The sequence below is a fragment of the Sus scrofa genome, chromosome 4 (genome assembly GCF_054392235.1).
Source record: "Sus scrofa isolate SSC_HxYL_T2T_F1_AM1 chromosome 4, Sscrofa_HxYL_maternal_Yorkshire_Landrace_v2.0, whole genome shotgun sequence".
Classification (NCBI taxonomy): domain Eukaryota; kingdom Metazoa; phylum Chordata; class Mammalia; order Artiodactyla; family Suidae; genus Sus; species Sus scrofa.
Window position 1 is genome coordinate 108131871 of NC_139386.1, and position 21199 is coordinate 108153069.

Here is a 21199-nt window from a genome sequence, read left to right on the forward strand (position 1 = left end):
AGTGTGGGCCATCAGAGAAGGCAAGAGTAGCCTGAAATATACACATTCCATAGGTAGAGTGCAGTCTGTCTCAAAAGGTGAGAGAGTGGGCCTGGGGGAAACACACTCAGAAGGCGAGAGAGCAGCCTGAGATATGGGGTGTTTAACTTTTATGGGCTGGGTAATTTCATAGGCTAATGTGTGGTAGGGTATTCCAACATTTTTGGAGAAGGGGCAGAGATGTCCAGGCATTGAGCCCCTGCCCACTTTTTGGCCTTTTATGGTCGTCCTTGGAACTGTCACGGCACCTGCGGGCATGTCGTTTAACTGATGTATTACAGGGAGCGCATAATGAGGCTCAGGGTCCACCAGAAGTCAGTTCTGACACCATCTTGGGCTAATCTGTTCCAACCAGATTTTGTTGTATCCTCAATTACTAGCTCATTTCTTTTAAAGGTTGTGCCATATCTCCTTCCCTCTGGTCTCAATTCTTATTATCTACACTTTACAGATGAAGAAATGGAGGCCCAGAGGCAAATCACCTGCTCAAGTTTACAACACCAGTATCTAAACCCAGGTGTCTGGCTCCCCTCAGCCCTCCAACTCTCTCAATAGAATACAGACCCCATGAGAGTAAAGACCTTATTGGACTTGCTCTGTGCTATATCCCAGTGCCTAGACTAATACCTGGTATATAATAGGCATTGCATAAGTGTTGAATAAATGACTGAATGAACTTTTCCATTATGCCACTCACTGGTTCTTAAATTTTTTTTTTTTTTTTTGAGATCAAAGATACCTTTGGGAAATAATTTAGAGTTCTGGACCATCTCTCCAGGTGAATTAAATTTCATACTGAGAAACCATGCCTTAAATATTTGGCAGACTACTAAAAAAAGATGCTGTTCATATACTCTGAATAATACTGATTATAATTCTTTCTATAAGTATGGAAACAGGATTTGGAGATGTCGTATGTCTTTCCTCTTCTTGAAATCATGATATTAAAGGCATTAAACCAGGCCTAAAATGTTTTCTTCTCTACAGTTGATCATAGCTCCCGGGCATCCTTTTTAAAACTTATATTCCCTTAAAAATCACTTTCTCAAAAAGTGTTACTTAAAAATGGCTTTTACTGGGCCCAAGTTGCTTCAACATGAAGTTGAGAAGCCAAAGCCTATTAAGACTAACATGCAATCTTTTGCCTTTAGAAATAGGGCTGTGAAGGCAGTGCCTATTCCTCACTGCCCAAAGGTCAACCACATCTGAATCCAGTGTGTGACTCAGATCAGGCCTTCTGCTGCTTCTGCTTCTTGTCATTTGCTTTCTACCCCATGGTCTCCTGTGAAGTAGATGAGACAGAGTTATTAATATTCTGACATCATTAAATTCAGATGTTGCTAATCTTTATTTTTCCCTATAAAGCATCTGTTCTTTATATACCTTTGTCATATACATCAGGACCTTGAGATCATGACTCACTGCACTGGGTAAATAGTAAGATTAAGGGTTTGTTTGTTTGTTTGTTTTTTCATAGAATGTTATAAAAAAAAATCTGTTGCACATGGAGACTTAAAACCATTAAGGTACTGCATTCACCTGCTACTCCCTTCCCACTTTTCTTTCACTGCGACCCCCTAAAGGAGTCCCATTCAAAAATTTGAGTATTTTCTTCTTTCACTTGCTGGGACAAGTCACTCTTCACACTTTGGTCATGTCAAGCGCCCTTTAGTTTTCCTCCAGGACATTTATTACCAGGGCTCCTATTCAGCCACGTCAATTGTTAAAAATGCCAGCATGCTCCATATGAGTTGGTAAATAGCTGCTACCCTGAGCCTTCCAAATGTCCTTTGCTGTCCTCCCCTTCCCCCAGTTTCCCTTGATCTCCCCACAATCAAACAGCTAAAGGGTTAACACTTCTTGCCCTTCCAGAACCCTACTCCAAGACTGGCTAATAACTCTTCTGACTGATAAGTGCCAGTGCCACACCAGTTTATGTATCACACTTATTTATTACTATATTATATATTCATATGTATAAATGGACATATACATGAATGACTAGGGGTGTAGACATTTCTGTTTTGTTCATTGCAGTGTTCCCAGTGTCTCTTTGAACGGTCCCTGATGTATAGTATGCTTTTAAATAATTGCTAAAAAAAAAAAAAAAAGTGTGCTTAAGGTATCAAAGAAGTAAGGTCTAAAGCAGGAGAACCACTTGATCCATCAGGAATTGGGAGTGATTTGGTGAGTCATTGGATCAGATACATGAGTCAAGTGAATTCCTATATGGTGCTTTTTTGTGAACATCAAATGATCTTTCCTTCAGTGAGCAGCCTTGCTTCACAACATTAACTCTTAATAATTTTCTTTTTTTTTCCAGGAAAGGTGAATGTAAGTGAGGATTGGGTTTTAGGTCCCAAATAGCCTCATTAATGACCAAATACTAGACCTGAAGTTAGCAGCTTATCATCTTATGCTAAGCCAACAAGGCGTGGAAGCCAGAGGAAAGGCTTCCACCTTGATGAGGTGATGAGGCAGGCCTGCTGAGGAGTTTTGTGCAGTCTCCTGTGCTGGTGGAGACCGAGTCACCAAGATAACTAAAGTGAGCCAAGGAGCCTGTGTGGTCAGAGCTGTTCCCGCCCTTCCTGACAGCTGGGCCTCCACACACACACAAAGAGAGCAAGCACCGATGATGCTTACTCTCCTCGGGGAGCTGCTCTCAGGTAAAGTCTGCACGTGCAAACCTGGGTACCACATCAGCATGTGTGTCGTCAGGCCAGGAATCAGAGGAGACACAAACCCATTTCACATCCCTTTCACAGAATCCAAAACGTTCAGTGGGGTGCATCATTTAGAATTCTCATAACACTTCCTGCCTGTCCTCAAGAGCCAGTTCTGAATGTCCCTGAACTTCTGAAGCTGTTTCCAGCCTATGCTGTCTCTTATTTTTCATCTATTCTCTGTGATATATATAATCTTCTGATTGCTCTAAATACACTTTTTTAAGGCTCAAGGAGTACCTGCCAAATATAGCATTTTACATTTATAATTTAAACCAAATGATTCTACACTCAGCTTCCTAATGTCTCATCTTATGAACCATCCCCAGATGAAAATAGCTCTTGATCAGGCCCCATGTTCTTGGGGAACTACTGGGCATCCATTGGTAACCACAGACTACTTTATAGGTCCATTCTTCTTCTCCTGCCCCCTGCCTTTTTCCTTTTCTTTTTTGGCTGCACTCGCAGCCTATGGAAGTTCCCATGCCAGGGATCAATTCCAAGCAGCAGCTGCAACCTACACCACAGCTGCTGCAATATTGGATATTTTAACCCACTGCACCACAGCGGGAACTCCCCATTACTCTTCTTTTTTTTTTTTACTCTTTTTAGGGCTGCACCCACAGCTTATGGAAGTTCCCAGGCTAGGGGTTGAATTGGAGCTGTAGTTGCCGGCCTATACCATAGCCACAGCAACACAGGATCTGAGCCACGACTGTAGCCTACACCACAGCTCACCGCAACGCCAGACCCTTAACCCACTGAGTGAGGCCAAGGATCGAACCCACGTCCTCATGGATGCTAGTCAGTTTCGTTAACCACTGAGCCATGACGGGAACTCCCCCATTGCTCTTCTTAATCACACCAAAGAGGGTGTTTTCTTCCTTGGTGTAGCAAGATAATTGAGGTGGAACAAGGGGCTGCACTGCCTTCTCATTTCAGTGCTCATACTGTCAACAAGTTTCTTTCTGTGTTCTATTTGATGCCATGTATTTTGCATTTTTGCTCTCTGTTGATTTCTCTTTTGCAAACGGCTCCCGGTACAGTGTTGAAGTGCTGTCTCCTGTTCCTAAATGGAGGAAGGCCGTGATGTGCCTTATGGAGAAAAATACATGTGTCAGATAAGCTTTATTCAGGCATGGGTTATGGTGCCATTGGCCGTGAGTTCAGTGTGAATAAATCAATGGAATATATTATACAAAGGGTCTTTAAACAGAAACTCACATAAAACAAAGCTACGGATTGATTGGTTGATGAAAATATTGTGACCAGAGGCTCAGAGGAAACTCATATTTCTCCTAGGACCAGTGTTTCAGGATCCACTAATCTAGCATTTTCAGCAACTTTATAGAACATAACTACCACAAATAATAAGGGATCAGTTGTAGTTGTGAGCACCTGAACCCACACTCCTGTGTTTGTCCTACTGAGGAGTTAATAGGCGCAAATTTACTACGAACTCAAAAAGATAATTTGTCAAGCAGCTGCTATGCCCTGGGCTCCAGGGAATACAGTCTTGTACAAGACGGTCATGGGCCTTCTCTTCATGCCTCTTATAGCCTGGTAGGGATATTAAATTTTTAAAATTTCTTGCAAACATTCTGGGGAAGTGTTAATCTAATATTAATGACCAGTTCTGTCACAACAAAGGATGGACAAAAATCCTTTGCCAGGAGAGACAAGGGACGTGTCTGTTCTGTTAGCCCTTCCCCTTTCTGCACTAAAGGGTGATCAGCTACCTGAAAACTCCCTTTCACAGTCCTGCATCCAATGGGAATCTCTTTTTTTTTAGTTTTTATTTTTAAGTTAAATTATAGTTGATTATATCCAATGAGACTCTTTATAGGCAATGAGTTAGTAGGTCCTTCCACACTCAAAACCAAGGTCTGGAAAAAGCCGAGTCCAAATGTTGCCAAAAGGTTATGTTTTGGATACTAACTGATCACAGCTGCTGGCATCACTGTGTTGAGAATGACCATGATGTCCTCTTGGGCTGAGCAGGAGAAAGTGCTGAAGGCTAGTGGTGTGCCGTGTACTTGCCTGATTTTCCATGACCGCCCTGTATCTGATATTTGAATACCATGTAGAATCATTGATCCACTTACTGCATGGCGATCTGTATAGACTTTCTGCTTAATCAGGGCTAGACCATGATTCTAGACGCTCCCACTATGGCCTTCACTGCTTTCCTTATGATTCTGAGAGGCTTCCTTGTCTAGAACCCCTCGTGATACACTCTGTGCTCTTTCTTTAAATACTACCATCTACCCTTTGAATGGGCTTGGAGACCACATGCCCATCCTCAGAAGGGGAACCACCAACACCCCACTTGTATTTACGATGATTCAGTTCCTGATGACCCTCCCTCTCCCAGAAAAGTGTTATTCTCAGGAGGCTAATACCTGATCCACGGGAGCCTTGTTTTTATCTAGATCCTTTCTTACCAGGCTGCTCTGTATCATGCATCTGCTTATGGGATCCAGGTGGTCTGTTAGAGACCAGGTACCTTCTCACATCATAACACATTTCAGAGTTACCTGCCACTGTGAGTAGTTGCTAGACATTCAAGTGGCTTATATCTTTAGCAGCTGTATTTCTGTTGCTCCAGCCACCTGTCTACCTATAGGCTACTGGGGAAATCCTTGCGATAATCACATGTGCAAATCTTTGCCAATTCAGATACGCCTTTGGGTGCTGCCTGCCTCAAAATACTTTCTTCACATTGCTACAGTAACAAGAGGAGTTTGATTAACCTTCCACATGGGTTTCGGTGAAAAACAACAACCTCCCACCTAGACTGTACCCTCTAGCAGGGCAAACTATGCAGTATCTGTTTTGAATACCCCAGTATGCAGTGCTGAGTGCAATATCTGCACTAAGTGTGTACTTTTTTCACTGACTGATGGGGCTAAGTGCTACCTTGGATTCTCACATTAATCATAAGCCCTGCCCTTTATAGTTACTTCCAGACATGACAGTATAAACATGTACTTCTTGCCTAGGTTACTACTTGTTGCTAGGGATATGGGTGTCTTTAACTGTTTCACACCCATTTTTATGTTTTTCTTGGCTTTATACAGCAATATAATTTCGAAAATCAATTAGGCATATATCTGCAAAGCCACACATTACAACTAGGGAGTGGAGAAGATAGGAAGAGAGGCGGCAGGAAAATCAACGCCTTGTCCTATTTAAATATCTAAAGACCTAAAGGGCTTTGGGTATTGTGTGAGTTATTTATAAAGACATAAAGAATGAGTATATTTTCACCAACAGTGCATTCTTTGGAAAGTGAGAGAGGGCCTGTCCCAGTTTAGAAATGCTTAATAGTGTACCATGTTTTAAGAGTTGAAGATTTGTTTTCTTCTTCCTATCTTCCTTGTTTATAGCACTCAACTTGGGAGAATGTTGCAGAAAGAACACAGTCTCTGAAATTAGAAGACCTGAGAAACCCCAGCCTCTCAGTTTTCTTATCTATCTAAGCTTTATCTCTAAGCCTTATTCTCTTCTTATAGAATAAGATTCTCTACTTTATTACTTCAACATGGATCTGAAAATAAATTTTAAACTATAAAGCACAATATCCACCTTACAAAGTATCATCATTGGATCTTTTATAAATTCAAAACCAACCCTTTGACTCTGGATATTATAAAGATTTATTAGAATTATATCTTTTAGAAGTGGCCTCTGCCTGCCCAAGTCTAATATAATAAATGCAAGGACTTTGCCAGAGCAAATTCCTGTAAAGAACAGAGTGCAACAGAAGCAGTTCACAAAGTTCTGTGAGTTTTGGTCAATGATTACATCCTGTTGCAGTGTTAGCAAGGGCTGGCAACCAACCTGGAGATAGAGAAAAGAAGTGACGAAAATGTCAAGATTCCTCAAGCAGATATGTCATGGAATGAGTTGGAGGAGACAAGGACATTGTGTTCAGCGGTAAAGGCCAGGAGATCTGGCTATCTGTTCACCAAATCATTTCTGTCTCATTTGAAGAATCCCACTTTGCTGTGAAGGATCAAACGCAAACACATTCCAATGTAAAATGGTCAGTCCTGACTTTTGTTCTGGGTGACCTGTGAACAGGAATAGTCTACTGTACTTTCTTGTCCTAGAGTTTTAATCATTTTTTTTTCAAATAAACATCAAATGATATGACAGTTAGAAGTGAACATTTGAGGAGACTAGAATGTTATTTGAATTCAGTGCTGTTCCATAGAGATGACACGGTAATCCCTCTGCACAGGATGTCCTTGTTTGGTCACAGCGTGACCTTGTAGAGATTCTCCAGAGAGTTAGGTCTGGGAGGATGTTGAACTTGACCAATGTTCTTTTTTTTTTTTTCTTTTCTTTTCTTTTTATGGGTGCACCTGGGGCATATGGATGTTGCCGGGTTAAGAGTTGAATCGGAACTGCAGCTACTAGCCCACACCAGAGCCATACCCACGCTGGGTCCGAGCCATATCTGCCACCTGCACCACAGCTTATGGCAACGCTTGATCCTTAACCCACTAAGCAAGGCCAGGCATCGAACCCGTATCCTCATGGTTATTAGGTTCTTAACCCTCTGAGCCACAATAGGAACTCCTCAACTGAATTTTAAACATGTCTTAAGAGCATTCCTGTGGAAACTCATGAGCTGAATTTTTAATTTTCTTGGCTCCATCTGTGAGGAAAGCACACAGGAGTAGAAAATGCATGTTCTCCAAATTCTCCAGAGGAAATTTTGTTGATGAAAGTCTTCTGTGTGGAATTCCCTGGTGGATCAGCAGGTTAAGGATCCGGCATTGTCACCACTGTGGCTCTGTTTACTGCTGTGTGGCATGGGTTCAATCCCTAGCCTGAGAACCACCCCCACCCCCCCAAAAAAAATCCTACACTGTTCCCAGAGCACTTTCTTATTTCTTTTTCTTTTTAACCTAACATTGTTTTTTTCTTTTTTATTATTTTTTTATTTTTTTATTACTCAATGAATTTATCACATCTGTAGTTGCATAATGATCATCACAATCCAGTTTCACAGGATTTCTATCGTCCAACCCAAGCACATCCCCCCAGCTCCCAAACTGTCTCCTCCGGAGACCTTAAGTTTTTCAAAGTCTGTGAGTCAGCATCTGTTCTGCAAAGAAGTTCATTCTGTCCTTTTTTCAGATTCCACATGTCAGTGAAAGCATTTGATGTGGGTGTCTCATCATATGGCTGACTTCACTTAGAAGGATAATTTCTAGGTCCATCCATGTTGCTAAAAATGCTGATGTTTCATTCATTTTAATGGCTGAGTAATATTCCATTGTGTATATGTACCCCATCTTCTTGATCCACTCCTCTGTCCCAGAGCACTTTCTTTCAGTGTGTAAACCAAGAGGCTGTGTACTCCTTTCAACCCCTCAGGAGAGAAACTGATATCCTGACCCAAGGTATCAGACTTTGACCTCTAGCGCCTTTGCTCTGTTGTTCTTATCTGTGCATCAGTCAGCACACTTAAAAAAATGGGCTACGTAGGAATGAAAAGAAAAACTGGTATCAGTAAATCCACCAAAGGAAAAGGGGGAAAGGAACTAACAAGACATTGAAGAAGGCAGAAGAAATGGATTACGTGGTGGGGGGCGGGGGGCAGAGTTTTCCTGAAGCACAAGCTGTGTCAGAGGATGACCAGGACCACTTCACAGAAAGAATTCTGACTGAACTTCTCTCTTTCTTCCCAGGGGTCTCTGATCATAGGATACACACCAGTGAGTCAGAGAGGAAGTGGAGGTATAAGGTCACATTTTGAGCATCCTGAATTCTGTTTCACAGTCATGTGTGTTTACTGAAACTATGTTCCTGCCCTTTGTATTTAAAGTCATCCGAAAGCAGAGATACCTTTCGAGAGAGGTTGAGGTACATGGTGAAGTGAATAATAATGACCAGTATGTATAATCCCTTACCACATGCATGGCGTTATTCTATGTATAGAGACATTTGATTCTCCTAAGAATCCTGTGGAGCTAGAAATGTTATCATCCCCACTCTGCAGATGAGGAAATTGAGGCACAGTGAGAATTAAGGCTCTAAGTCACATCAGTAGAAGAGCCAAGATTTGACCCTGGTATTGACATCTCCAGTTTCCAGGTTTCCAGTGAGCAGTGAGAGGCATTGCCTTCCCTAAGAAGACCCTGTGCATTGGTGGTGGGATCAATGGGAATTCAGGCTCTTAGGTTCCCCTCACAGCTTTATGGACCGTAAAACTGGCACCATGTCAAAGGCTATAGGCTTTGAAGTGTTTAATGCTAAGTTTTATACAAAGCAAACCAAGACTGCGCCAGCAATTGAATGGGAAAGAATGTATATTTGATCTTAGAATTGAGCATTTTGTCTATCATTAAGCATTTACCCTTCCTATAGCAAGACTTGTCTTGGCCACCACCCAAATAACTGCATGTCCCAATATGAAACAAGAAATAGGTATGCTCCTGGGGTAACTTGGAAAAGAATAATTTCTATATGGAGAGACTAGGCTCCAGAGTTCAATATGTAGTTATAATCAGAAAAAAATTTTTTCATAGAGTAATACTTTGGGGTTATTTATTCTCTTTTGATAATTTCCAAGTGTGTTTTGACCAGATTCATCAGAAAGATGCTTTTCTCTATTCCAGCCCCATTCGCTCCATTAGAGACTAGAACCTCAGCTACACAATTTTACATTGAATGTAGAACTCAAGCTGAATTGCAACACATGTTTGTTTCCATTGTCTTTAGTTTTCCCAGCGTTAGTTTCGGTGCTACCTGTAAAGAATACAAATTTCTCATCCAGACCTCGAGATCCCAAGAGCATGGTTCCAGCCTATTTTTATAGCCTCATCTTCTTCACACTACTTTCCTTTCCCTTACTTTCAAAACTTTGGGCTGAATCTCAGCCAGAGCTTCCCCATCTGTTTTGTGATGGAGTCGAGGGCATTTGTGTTGTCTCAGGCCCCTACATATTCACAGGTGGGACAGCGCCTCACCCCTCCCTGCGCTCCCTGGGGTGCTTACTTAGCCTGACACCTTTCCGAAACAGCCTGGCTTTGCTCTGTGCCAGATATGCACATTATGAGGTGACATGTCCTGTGTGTCAAATGTTAACCAGGGAAGGGACTTTGGAGTGTAACTAGTGTCACCTTTTCAGTTTACAGAGAAACCTGAGATGTGCAGAAGTCAGCCACCCAAGGTCATTGGTGAGATGGTGGCAGAGCTGACTCCCTGCAAATTACCACCTTCTAAAATATAGAGGGGAACATGATATCAGGAGAAGATATTTTGGGGTCATGAAATTACATGGATTATTTATGTACTGATGGGAATAATAGAGCAGAGAGGGAAAATTGATGACACAATGATTGCAGGAGGGAAGATGTTGAGTATGTGAGAGGAGGCGGAATCCCGTATGCAAAGAGAGGACTCAGAAAATGCCCCTGGGCCGTTCACCCATAGTGGCAGTAAGGGACACTGGAGTATGTGGGGATAGATGTGGATATATTGGCAGGTATCAAGAACATGTGGAAGTTTTTTCCTGAACTCTTCTCTTTTTTTCTGTTCAATAAGAAAGATGGTTTTCAGCTGAGAATGAGAATGAAGAAAAACGTATTGAGTGGTGGGGCTCCTTTGGACAGAGTGTATCTGGGTGAAACACAGGCAGGGAAATGCCAAGGTTCTGAGGAATGAGCTCAGTATGCGAGCACAGAGGGAAGGTCAGTGTGCCAGGGAAGAGAGGAGGCGTGATAAAGAGGTAAGGTTGTAAGGCCCATCGGGGAGGCTTAGGAGTCTGCTGGTAAAGAATTTGAATTTTATGCCAGGTGCAGCGGGAAACCATTGAAGGGTTTTTCCACCCGCAGGTGACATATCCCGATTTATACACACGCACACTTTTCTAAAAATTGAGATGAACATCCCATAACATAGAAATCACCATTCTAAAGTGACTATTTCAGTAGCGCTTACAATGTTGTGCAGTCACCACCAGTTTATATTGTCAAGATCATTCTGGGATCTGTGGGAACTGGGTGGTGGGGGAGCAGGAGTGCAGAAGGAGAAACATGTTCGGGGGCGGATGCTGAAGAGAGAATAGTGGCTAAGGTGGTAGCAGAAAGGAGGGAAGAGCAGACAGAGCAACGGGATGTATTTTTGAGGAGCGTTAAGAGGATTTCTAACAGATTCAGTGCAGCATGGGAGGAAGGACGTAATATATACGGAAGCACCTAGTAAACTTTGCCAACTGGAAAATGTTATCATCATTATTATGAAGAGCATTTATGATTATTAAAGAAAGCCAGACCCACAGTCTCTGAAGGTCCCTCAGAGTCCTGAGGTCCTCTGAGGCTTTAAAGATGCATTAACTGCCTTCGAGGGGAAAGGGGAGATTTATTTGAAGGTTTTCCTGATCCCATGCAGTGCCCAAGTGCTCCCAGAGGAGAGTGCCAGGGCATTGTCCATCCAAACACTCGGTGAGAACAGGCAAAGCCTGCCTTCAGCCAGCAGCGCTGCCTCATGGCCTGGGGGTGTGCATGAGAACTGGCAGGCCCGGGTTCAGCATCCCAGACACTATACTCTCAAGGAGGAAGTGCCCTGACGCCTGGCTTCTCCGACCTCCAGGATGTCCAGTAAAAACAGACTGGGTGGCGAGGCCCCAGGCCAGAGAGGGGAGAGTGCTTCCAGCAGTGCAGCCCTATGTGGATGACTCTTGCTGGCACTGAGCACACCCTAGAAGATTATAGCACTTTCCCCAGAATCCCAGGGGCTGGAACCTGAGAGCCTGCTCATAAATGAGGCTCAGCATCTGACGCTGTCAGCATCCCAGATGGTGTTCAGGTGGCAAGGGGCTTTAGGCGAGACTCTCTCCAAAAGGCAATTTCTTCCCTCCCTCCCTTCTTAGAGGAACTTCCCAGAAACCCGAGTCTATTTGGTTTATGATCTTTGTAGTCTCCTCTGGAAAAAGTGGTCTGTCTTTCATGTAAGATTTAGCTTTAGATAGGCCTCTACTGGGCTAGGAACATTTTTCTTTGACAGAGAGCTTCTCACCCAGCAAATAAACGAAATCAAATCTTTCAGGCATGTGCGTAACAGTGCAACTTCTTCCATCTGAGAGAACAGACAGCCCTTCCCATGCCATTAGAGCTGCAGTCCTCATAGTGTGGCCCCCAGACCAACAGTGTAAGCATTTGCGTCCCCCCCCCCCCGCCCGCTGCCCCCCACAGGGACTTGTGAGACATGTAGATTCTCTGGCCTCACCCTGGCCTCCTGACTGGGAAATTCTGGAGGTGGGGCCCAGACATCTTTGCTTTAACAAGTCTTTGAAGAGGTTTTGATGCACACTCAAGTGAGCACCACTGCTGTAGAGAAAAAGAGAAATGCAGAACCAAAGAAAGTATGAGCAGAGAAACCGGGTGGTCACCTAAGCATCCGATGCATGACGGAAGTGAGGCCCAGGGGGAAGGTGACTTGTCCTAGAAAATTAGAGAACAGATAACCTTTTGGTCCCTCTGGGATCTACCTCCTTTCCTCAGGGAAACTCAGATTGTTCCTTCGAACTATTGTCCTTTCCCAGAGGTTCTAGCTGCTCACCCATCCTGACATTACCAAGTGACTTTGAACAATTTACTCTGTGCGTTTATATAAATCTGATCATTTCATATGGTAAAAGGTATATGACACGATGCGCATAAAATACTAAAGAAACCCCAGAGAGAGTGTGGCTTAGATCAGCAGACTTGGTGGTGGAGAATTATATATAGCAGGTGTATTGTGTGTGTGTTACACTGTAAGGATTGGTGAAAGGGAGAAACTGACCCCACGTATGGTTGTAACGGGGCCTCAGACAGGCCTACAGGAAGCGCTGGAGCTGGGATGAGCTTTCAGAATGATTTCCACCTGAAGTAATGGGGACCGACATTTATATCCTTAGATTAGTCAGTCACTGGCTGTGAGCTGCCCCTGGGAGGGGCCTTCATTTTCTGCCAGGCAGTTATCTGCCAAGGGCCTTGTCTCATAGGGGCACAGCTGGAAGGCAACAGCAGCTGCAAGCTGGGTGGCTCAACCCTGAAGAAGGAATCTGGAGAGAATATAAAAGTATTCACCTGTCCCCAGAGCTGCTACAGGTGGATTTCACACTGGTGTTGCCTACCCACTGGGCTGTAGGAAATATGACCCTCTTGACTTCCTTCCCAAGGAGAGAGGGAGGAGTCAGTGGCCGAAAAACCCAGCACCTGCACCGGGGCAGTCCTGCTCATCAGCAGGGGACACCCCACTGCCCCCCAGTACACAGACAGCAGGATCATCCTCTAACAGTAGAGAAAGGCGTCTTGATGTCCTTTCAGGTGACACACCCTGGAGGTTTCTCTGACAAGACAGTCTGACTGATGTTTCACCTGCACAGTTGGCTTAGGGGCCAGTGAGCTGAGAGCTAGAGAAGCAGGAAGGGGAGAGCACCAGGCCTGACCACTGAATTCGGCCTGTGTGCTTGGCTCCAAGGAAGGCTTTCTGCTCTTCTCTGGGACTATTGCACCAAACTTTGGGAAGGGGGAGTGTCATCTCTGTTTGAAGTCCACCAGAACCCCCTCCCTAGTGCCTTGGAGCGCCAGCTGAACTCTGGCGCCTCCTAAGTGTTGTGCTTTAACACCATGCCAGTGGGCTCCGGCCTAGTCCTGCTGTGAGATGGAGCAGCCACTGCCAAAGGCTTCATCTTTCCTGACCACAGGCCCTAGAGCATCCAGAGGCCTCCAGCGTTCTGTGTCCCATAAATCACCAGGCCCCCCTGGCACGCTGCCAGAGGGCTGCTGCCACTGCTTTGACACAGACTTAATTACAAGCTGTTGCTCCCATCGATGGGAGCATCGTACTGTTTGCAAAGTAAGGTCTCAGGAAATGTCTGGCACATGCACGAGTAGATGCATAAATGAGTAAATGCGTTTGTGAAGCTTTATGAAAGCCCTGGGACCACCGACCAATGGAGTTGGGATCCGAGCTAGAGCAGCTCATCCTAGAGTAGAAGTGGAGGTGAGCTACTGACATCCTCAGCTCTCAGCAAAGCCGTGTTCTTTTCCACTAACAGTAAGATGAAATAAAAACACCGAGGGATGGAAAGGCAGCCTTGGAGGATGAACAGGACATTGTTAAAGGGATCCTGAAGGGGGACGGGTAGGCAAGGAAGGGGAGGCCGAGCCCCATGCCCACCCTGCTGCTGTGGCCACTGGGAGTGTGCACTTGGGGGAGATTTTCATGGATGGCCTCTGAGGCGCTGGGCTTTCCAAGCCTCACCTGCAGAGCCCCGTTTCTTTCCCTTGTGTCCACCGTCTCCCTGAGTCACTCCCTGAGTCGCCATCCAACCCTCAGAACGAGGCCTTCCCCAGCCTGAGGCAGACCGTGGTTTGCATGCCTGAGGCTGACTTGCATGCCACTCTCCCAGTAATCAGCAGCTGCAGCTACTCCCTGAGTCAGTGTGAAGGCCTCCCTGCCTGTCTCCTGTCATCTCTGCATGAGGTCTTGGGTCTCTGGGGAAAGTACTTGCAGGCCAAGGGCTTCTGACTCCACGACTCATGGCCCAGCTGGTGGAGGGCTCTCCCCAACTGCCTCAGAAGCACTCCCCCTGGGGGAGCAACTCAGTATCTCTTTGTCCACAAAGACATGTTAACATTCTTCCTGGGAGTCCCAGTCTTAGGTGGAATGGGTGTGTAATACGAGTCACAGAACCGCGACAGAAAAATCTACATAAAGCATAATGTTTACAACGATCCTCTCCCTGAGGCCTTCTGAGGTTAAAAGCGCTTTGGTTTCCTTTGGTCTGACCAGTGTACTAGTGAAGGCAAACCTGGCTTCTGTAATAAGCAAACCCTCCAACTGTCAATAGCAAAACTAGAATGGTTTTACTCGTTGCTCCCATCAGTCCCAAGCAGGTATTTGATACAGAGCCTCCCATGTGATTGATGGACACGTTCTTTCCTTGAGGCGTAGCTGTCCCCTTGGGCCTTAGAGTCCTCTGCCTTTATCTGGCAGACAAGGAAAGGGAGGGTAGAGAAGTACCCACCTGTTGGTCACGACGGCCTGGAAGAGACACACGTCCTTTCTGCTCACCTCCCAGCGACGAGGACTAGTCTGCCTGGTCCACAGGACTCTACCCACATGCAAGGGGCTTGAGAAATGTAGCTCCAGCTGGAGAGCCTTCTGAAAGACCGCCTCATGATGACAGAGGAGCACAGATCTCCGAAAAACAGCTAGCTGTCGGTCCCCAGCACTGGGAAGTCACAATTGGCGGTGGCAAACTCAAGACGCTGAAGGCATGGGAGACATCACTCATCAAGGAGAAGCACATGGAACTTATCAAGGAAGGATTATAAAAGTTGCAAGGGAAGGGAGACGGGTGAGGAGGAGAGCCAGCCAAGATGGAGTTCTGGAGGACAGAGACTAGACCGGAGCAGCTGCTGTCAAGTGTGAGGCTTTGGAAAGAAACTATTAGGAAAGGGGTCTGAGTGTTGGGACTGAGTGTTGTGTGGTGTGATTTGTCCCTTGTCAAGCTTCATTTAGTAAAGCCATCAGCAGAGTGTGGGAGGGCAGAGGCAGACTTCAGGGTTTGTTGAGTCAAATGAGTTAAAAATATCATAGCTATCCTGAAATCCAGGAGTGATGATGGTTGCCCAGCATTGTGACTATACTAAAAATTACCGAATTGTACTCTTTGAAAGGGTGAATTTTAGGCTATGTGACGATAGCTCAGTAAAAAATTACCCTAGAAACATAATAATTCCCACTTTTGAGCACTTTTTTTTGTGCCAGCACTTACACTTTTATAATCCCTATATCCTTGGTATAACCTAAAAGGTGGTGTTAATGTCTCTGTTTTACAGGTAAAGAAACTCAGCTTCACAGGGGTTCGAATGGCCCAATGTCACCCCAGTGGTAGAGTCAGAATTTGAGCTCCAGTCTGCCCAGCTGCAGCCATGGTGCTCTCTCCACAGGCCTGCTGGTCCCAGTGACAATCACTGTCATCTATTGAGTGCCAGGTGCTGAGGTAGGGACTTTGTGGATGTGACCCGAATTCCCTCAACAATCCTGGGAAGTTGGCGATATCCTTGCTTTCATAGACAAAGTCACTGTGAGAAGGCACTGATTGCCCAGCTCAGCTAATGAGTGACGCCATGTTTCAAATCCTGTCCAGTTTCAAAGCTGCTCAATGTGCTTTCGCTTAGGGGTCCTTCAGCCCTACTCTGTGTACAGTGTCAAAATCACCTCTCTCCATCTGCCGAACAAATGAATCTTACCTTTCCCTGCGCCAGTCAAACCCAGCTCACTTTACTAAGTACTTTTTTAAGTGGCAAGTATTATGCTAGTTGCTTTGTCTTTCCTTCTTTACCTCTCAAGTTCTGTCACCTTTTTCAAAGTTGAACTCACAACTTTTTCTGCAAAGTTGACACCAATTTTTATCCGATTCTACTCCTTTATCCCTTAAATAGAAAAATTATTGTGATTTTACCAATGCATCTCAAAGTACCATCTTTGGATGGATCTAGTCTTGAGATGTTTGTTGCCAGTTCATGCAAGATAAGTAAAGCAATTGATTTTAAGTGCTCAGAAACTTTAATAGCAATTTGACATTGCTATGACAACCAGTTGCATAATCAATGGACTTACATGTTGTCTTTTTAATTTCTTTTTTTTTAATAATTCACCTTCATTGTATTTTACAAAAGAATTGATCTATCACAGACTGGTAATTAAAAAAAAAAAATCATCCTGTACTACAGATAGTTCAAGAAGTATTGATCCAGACCACATGTCCACAAACTATGGCCCATGAGCAGGTCCAGCCTACCACCTAATTTTGTAAATAAAAAGAATTTTATTGCAGAGTGCTCTCGTGGCTCAGCTGGTTACGGATCAGCATTGTCACTGCTGTGGTTGGGGTCGCAGCTGTGATGCAGTTTCAATCCCTGGTTTGGGAACTTCTGCCATGCCATGGTCATAGCTAAAGAAATTTTATTGAAACACAAACACACCTATTCATTTATATATTGTCTACAGTGGCTTTCATGCTACAGTGGCAGCACTTTATACTTGTGACAGAGACCACATGGCCCACAGAGCAAAACATATTTACTACATGGACCTTGTAGAGAAAGGTTACTGACCCTGCTCTAGACCCCCGGTTCTCAGCCATGACAGCACGTTAGGAACACCTGGGAGAGATGTTCCAATGACCATGGCCCAGCTCTATCCCCAGAGATACTGACGTCATTCGTCTGGGGTGCAGCCTGTGCAGGTCACTTTAATGCGCAGCCAAGTTTTAGACCCTCTGATTTAGATGAGAAACTCTCCACTCTAGTTGGAGGATCAAATCACCATAGATGCCAGAGATCCACCCCGAACCGACTGAATCAGAGCTCTGGAGCACGGGCCCAGGAATTGCAGGGGCCCAGGAATGCTTGAGTGTGTTTTCTTAAGTAACTCCCCACGGGTAATCTAGATGTTTAGCCAGGGTTGAGAACCACTGGTGTAAACTCTGGAGCAATGATGTTCCAAGGTGTTAACACATATCAGAATGACATAACAGTGGTATGGGAACGGAGATTCCCAAGCCCCACCTCTCGCGAGTCTAATTAAGTCAGTCTCAAGTGGATGTGCACCAGGAATGTGCATTTTTAGCTAAGCCTTCAAAGTACTCTGGACCAGAGAGCATCCTTGGACTGCACTCTGAGAAACACTCTTCTAGTGCAACAAGCACTTGGTTTATGGCCAGGCCCCTGCGGAATGACTTAGATGGTGTGACTCATTGTTCCCTTGGTAAAACGAGAACAATCCCTCCCTAGCCTTACTTTTCCAAGACTGTGTGAGCACTGAACATGGTATGTGACAGTGTTTCATCAAAGTAAAGGAAAAATGCAAAGAGGAGCATATCAACTCTCCCTGGGGTATCAATGGCTGGTAATGATGTACCTTGTTCTATCTCCAGAGAGATTTTATTCCAAAGCAATCTCCATGGAAAATTCATGTAGCTGAAATAGGCCCAGAGCAGGAGTCTGGGGTTTTTGTGGGAATGGCTCTACATCCTTTGATACACGTCCTTGCAAAAATAACAGGGAGGAGAGGAAAAAGAAACATTTGTTATCCTAAGCAGTTCACACAGATTATTTCAGTTAATTCTCACATCAGCCCTTTAAGTTAGATAGTATTAGTGTGCTTATTTTATTTTATTTTTATTTTTTTGCCTTTTAGGGCCATACCCACGGCCTGTGGAGGTTCCCAGGCCAGGGGTCTAATTGGAGCCACATCTGCCAGCCACCTACACCACAGCTCACGGCAGCGCCAGATCTTTAACCCACCGAACGAGACCAGGGATGGAACGTGCATCCTCATGGTTACTAGTCGGATTCGCTTCCCCTGCGCCACAACGGGAACGCCAGTGTGCTCATTTTAAAGATAAGGTAGCTCAGAGGGGTTAAGTGATTTGCCCAAAGTCATTGACAGCTTGAATGTGTCAAGGTAGGGATTTAGGATCCAGGCCATCAGACTCTAGAGCCCACCTCCTTGAGCACTCTGCCTTTCTCCCCTATATCTGTGTGAAAACAGCCTTGGCCAGGAGAAGGAAGAAAAGGCTTCCCAAAGGCCACTCAGCCTCATGTGTACTGCTTTCCAGTGCAGTATTCATTCAGAATTTCTGTGGAGCCACATGGCCCCATGCATCCCTCTACCAAGTCCTCACACAGGTGTAATGTAGACCTCCCCATGATGTGAGTATCCTTGGAAGGACCTGCTCTTTGTCACTGAGCTGACTGCCATTTCCAAAGTCATCCCATGACTTGACCAGCCATTATGTGGGAACTGTCAACAATAAACACAGCAGAACTCTCAGCATTCTAAGAAGTCAAAGCACAGGAAAGAAAATAATTACTGAGTATTTCCTCCTACCCAGCAGGAGTCCATGACCATCGTGGAGGCCCACTTCTTTTAAAGATTAGCTCTGCAATGGTAGAGAGCAGAGGCAGGCCTGAGGAAAGAGGATCTTCCCTGGACACCTCTCAGCACACTGTCTATTTGATTGTGTTCAGTTGAAAGTAAATATGTGTTAGTGAGTTAGAGGGTAGGGGATGCAAGAACTGAGATGGCAGAAAGAATAGACCAGGTCTTTTCCCCTCAAAACCATGGACCAGTGAGGGTTCACCCAGCTCCAGCAGGTGGAGGTTTGTCCAGGAGCTGCTGGGAGAAGTCAGCTGTGTTCCAGAGCAATGGTGTTTTCCATTCCCAGCCCCAGAGAAAGGGGATTGGCTAAAGCAGAGGTCCCTATCCACCCACTTGTCTTACTACTGCTCCCCCCACAACCAGCTTATCCCCAGTCCCTTCTCTGTCCCACTCTTTCAGATCCACCGGACAGAGCTCCCTTTCTCATCATGCGTTCTAATTTTCCCCATCCCCTCCCCTCATGCCTGACGAGTCCTTTTCCTCTTGCCCCTTTCAGCAGGGTGACCTTGAGAACAATAGCCAGCCTGGGACTCTAAACCTGCTCCTTGACCTCCTGCCCTCTGGGCCTGCCATCCTCAGCCCTGTTCTCCAGAGGAACCCAGAACGTTCCAGTAACCTGCTGTAATGTGGAAGTACCATTTCAGTAATGACAGCCTTCTGTTGCTCTAACTCAGGAGGCAGCAAACCATGGCCCATGGGTCAAATCCAGCCCACCGTTTTGTAAGTAAAACCTCACTGCAACATAGCCACACCATTCATTTACAGAGTGTCTATGGCTACTTTCATGCTCCAAGGACAGAGTGGAGTAGCTGTGACAGAGACAGCATGGTCTGCAAAAAGCCTAAAATGTTTACTCTCTGGCCATTTACAGAAAAAAAAAAAAAAAATTGCCAGCCTCTGACCTAGAATATCCACTGCTTAGTCTGAGGCTTGTTTGAATAAGGTCCCAGGATTGTTCTGAGTTGAAGTGGTTAGTGGGTGTTTTCTTTGGAAGTTGCTTGAGCCTTGAAAGACATGAGTGAGTGCCATACAACAGAAAGTCGAAAGGAGATGCAGTTGCCTTCTTGGTCTCACAAAGCAGCACCGCACCCCGTAATTATGGGGACATTCCTGCTCCAGCCGAGAGAGCTAGTGTGGAATCCTTCTCTGTGGTTGAAGTAGGACAGTTCCTTGGGACAAAGCTCTTCAATTTTCTCACCACTCCTCTCAGGGAGAGCTTCTTGGTGCCACAGGGACCGAAACAAAAGAAGTATAATGGAAGCTAAGCTGTCATCCATTGTCATAAATCTCTGAGATATTTGTCTAAAGTGACACATAGCAACTGGTAAAATGCAAGATTCCCCAGCCCTTTGATGACCCAGCCTAACAGAGGGTTCTCGACTCCCACTTACTTCCGATTCCTTTCATCTCACCGTGAAACCCCTTGACCCGTGAATAGTCAATCCCTCCACCCACAGATAATTGGCCATTTAGTGTTAGAGTCATTTTAATTTTTGACTTGATAATAATAATGATATAATAACCACTGTGATTCTCCCATATATGGGGCTTACTCTGCCAGGAATTATAGGCTTTATGTCATACATGGCAACGTGACTGAGTCAAACTAGTGCCAGATCCCACGTGTTGCTTTTTCACATCAAGGCCCCGTGCCATAGTGACTATCCCTGTGGTTGTCTGGACGCTTCCCTCTATCTGGTAACAAAACACAGGTCAACTGGGGCTCCTAATGGTCCTGCTGTGAAAGCATCTCTGAGGCAATGTCAAATTTGGATGTCTCAGGGGGCTCCTCCCAGTGCTGTTTCAAGGCACTTCATAACTTAAAACAGGCCTTCATCATCATTGCTCTGCAAGTGGCCTCTGAACTGCTATCCTCCACCACTCTACCTATTCAGTTCTAACGATGGTCATCAAGCCATCCCTGGGGCTCCATCTCTTTCCCATCCTTGATGTTGATGGGAACTCTTGGCCTTGGAGTCCCTGGGAGAAACCTCACTACTCCCTTCGGATGACATAGCATATTTAGGCTATCTTTGCTACTATTGCTGCTGCTCCTCAGAATCCCAGGATGCCATTCCTCTATGTTTATTGAAATAACAGCGCTGAGTGTCTCTATATGGACAGAGTGGACAAAACTCAGTCCTGACTTCAGTCAAGACTGCAGGTTAGGTGGGAGAGAGACAAAAATATATAACACGATGATGGAGCACCGGGTGACTGGGAACTTGGAAGTGATGGTTCAGGAAGACTTCCCAGAGGGAGAACGTAGAGAAGTGTTTTAACACATGAGTAGAAGCCAGACAAAGGGATCTAGGCAGGAGAATCAACATCCATGTTGACCCAGAGGCATAGGAGACATTTATAGAGACTTGAAAAAAGTACGTCTTTGTCTTGACTTATGGGGCCTGAAGATGAACCTATATTGCCCAAGGCTCTTGACCCTACCAGAAGGTGACAGCTTTCCCCATGGGGAT

General features: G+C 45.1%; 1 protein-coding gene across 14 annotated transcripts in view; it reads left to right on the forward strand.

Annotated features, from left to right (window-relative positions):
• Positions 1 to 21199, forward strand: part of GDAP2 (ganglioside induced differentiation associated protein 2) — a 234809-nt gene that overhangs the window by 78289 nt on the left and 135321 nt on the right. For 5 of the 14 annotated variants that reach the window (XR_014844355.1, XR_014844356.1, XR_014844349.1 and 2 more), the window contains 2 exons: positions 15617 to 15780; positions 19222 to 19445. The gene's annotated coding sequence lies outside the window, so the exon portion shown is untranslated. Of the gene's footprint in view, positions 1 to 490; positions 722 to 2362; positions 2706 to 8467; positions 8643 to 11828; positions 11931 to 15616; positions 15781 to 19221; positions 19446 to 21199 lie in introns of those variants that run through there. The other 9 variants (XR_014844348.1, XR_014844346.1, XR_014844350.1 and 6 more) reach the window with 5 other exon arrangements.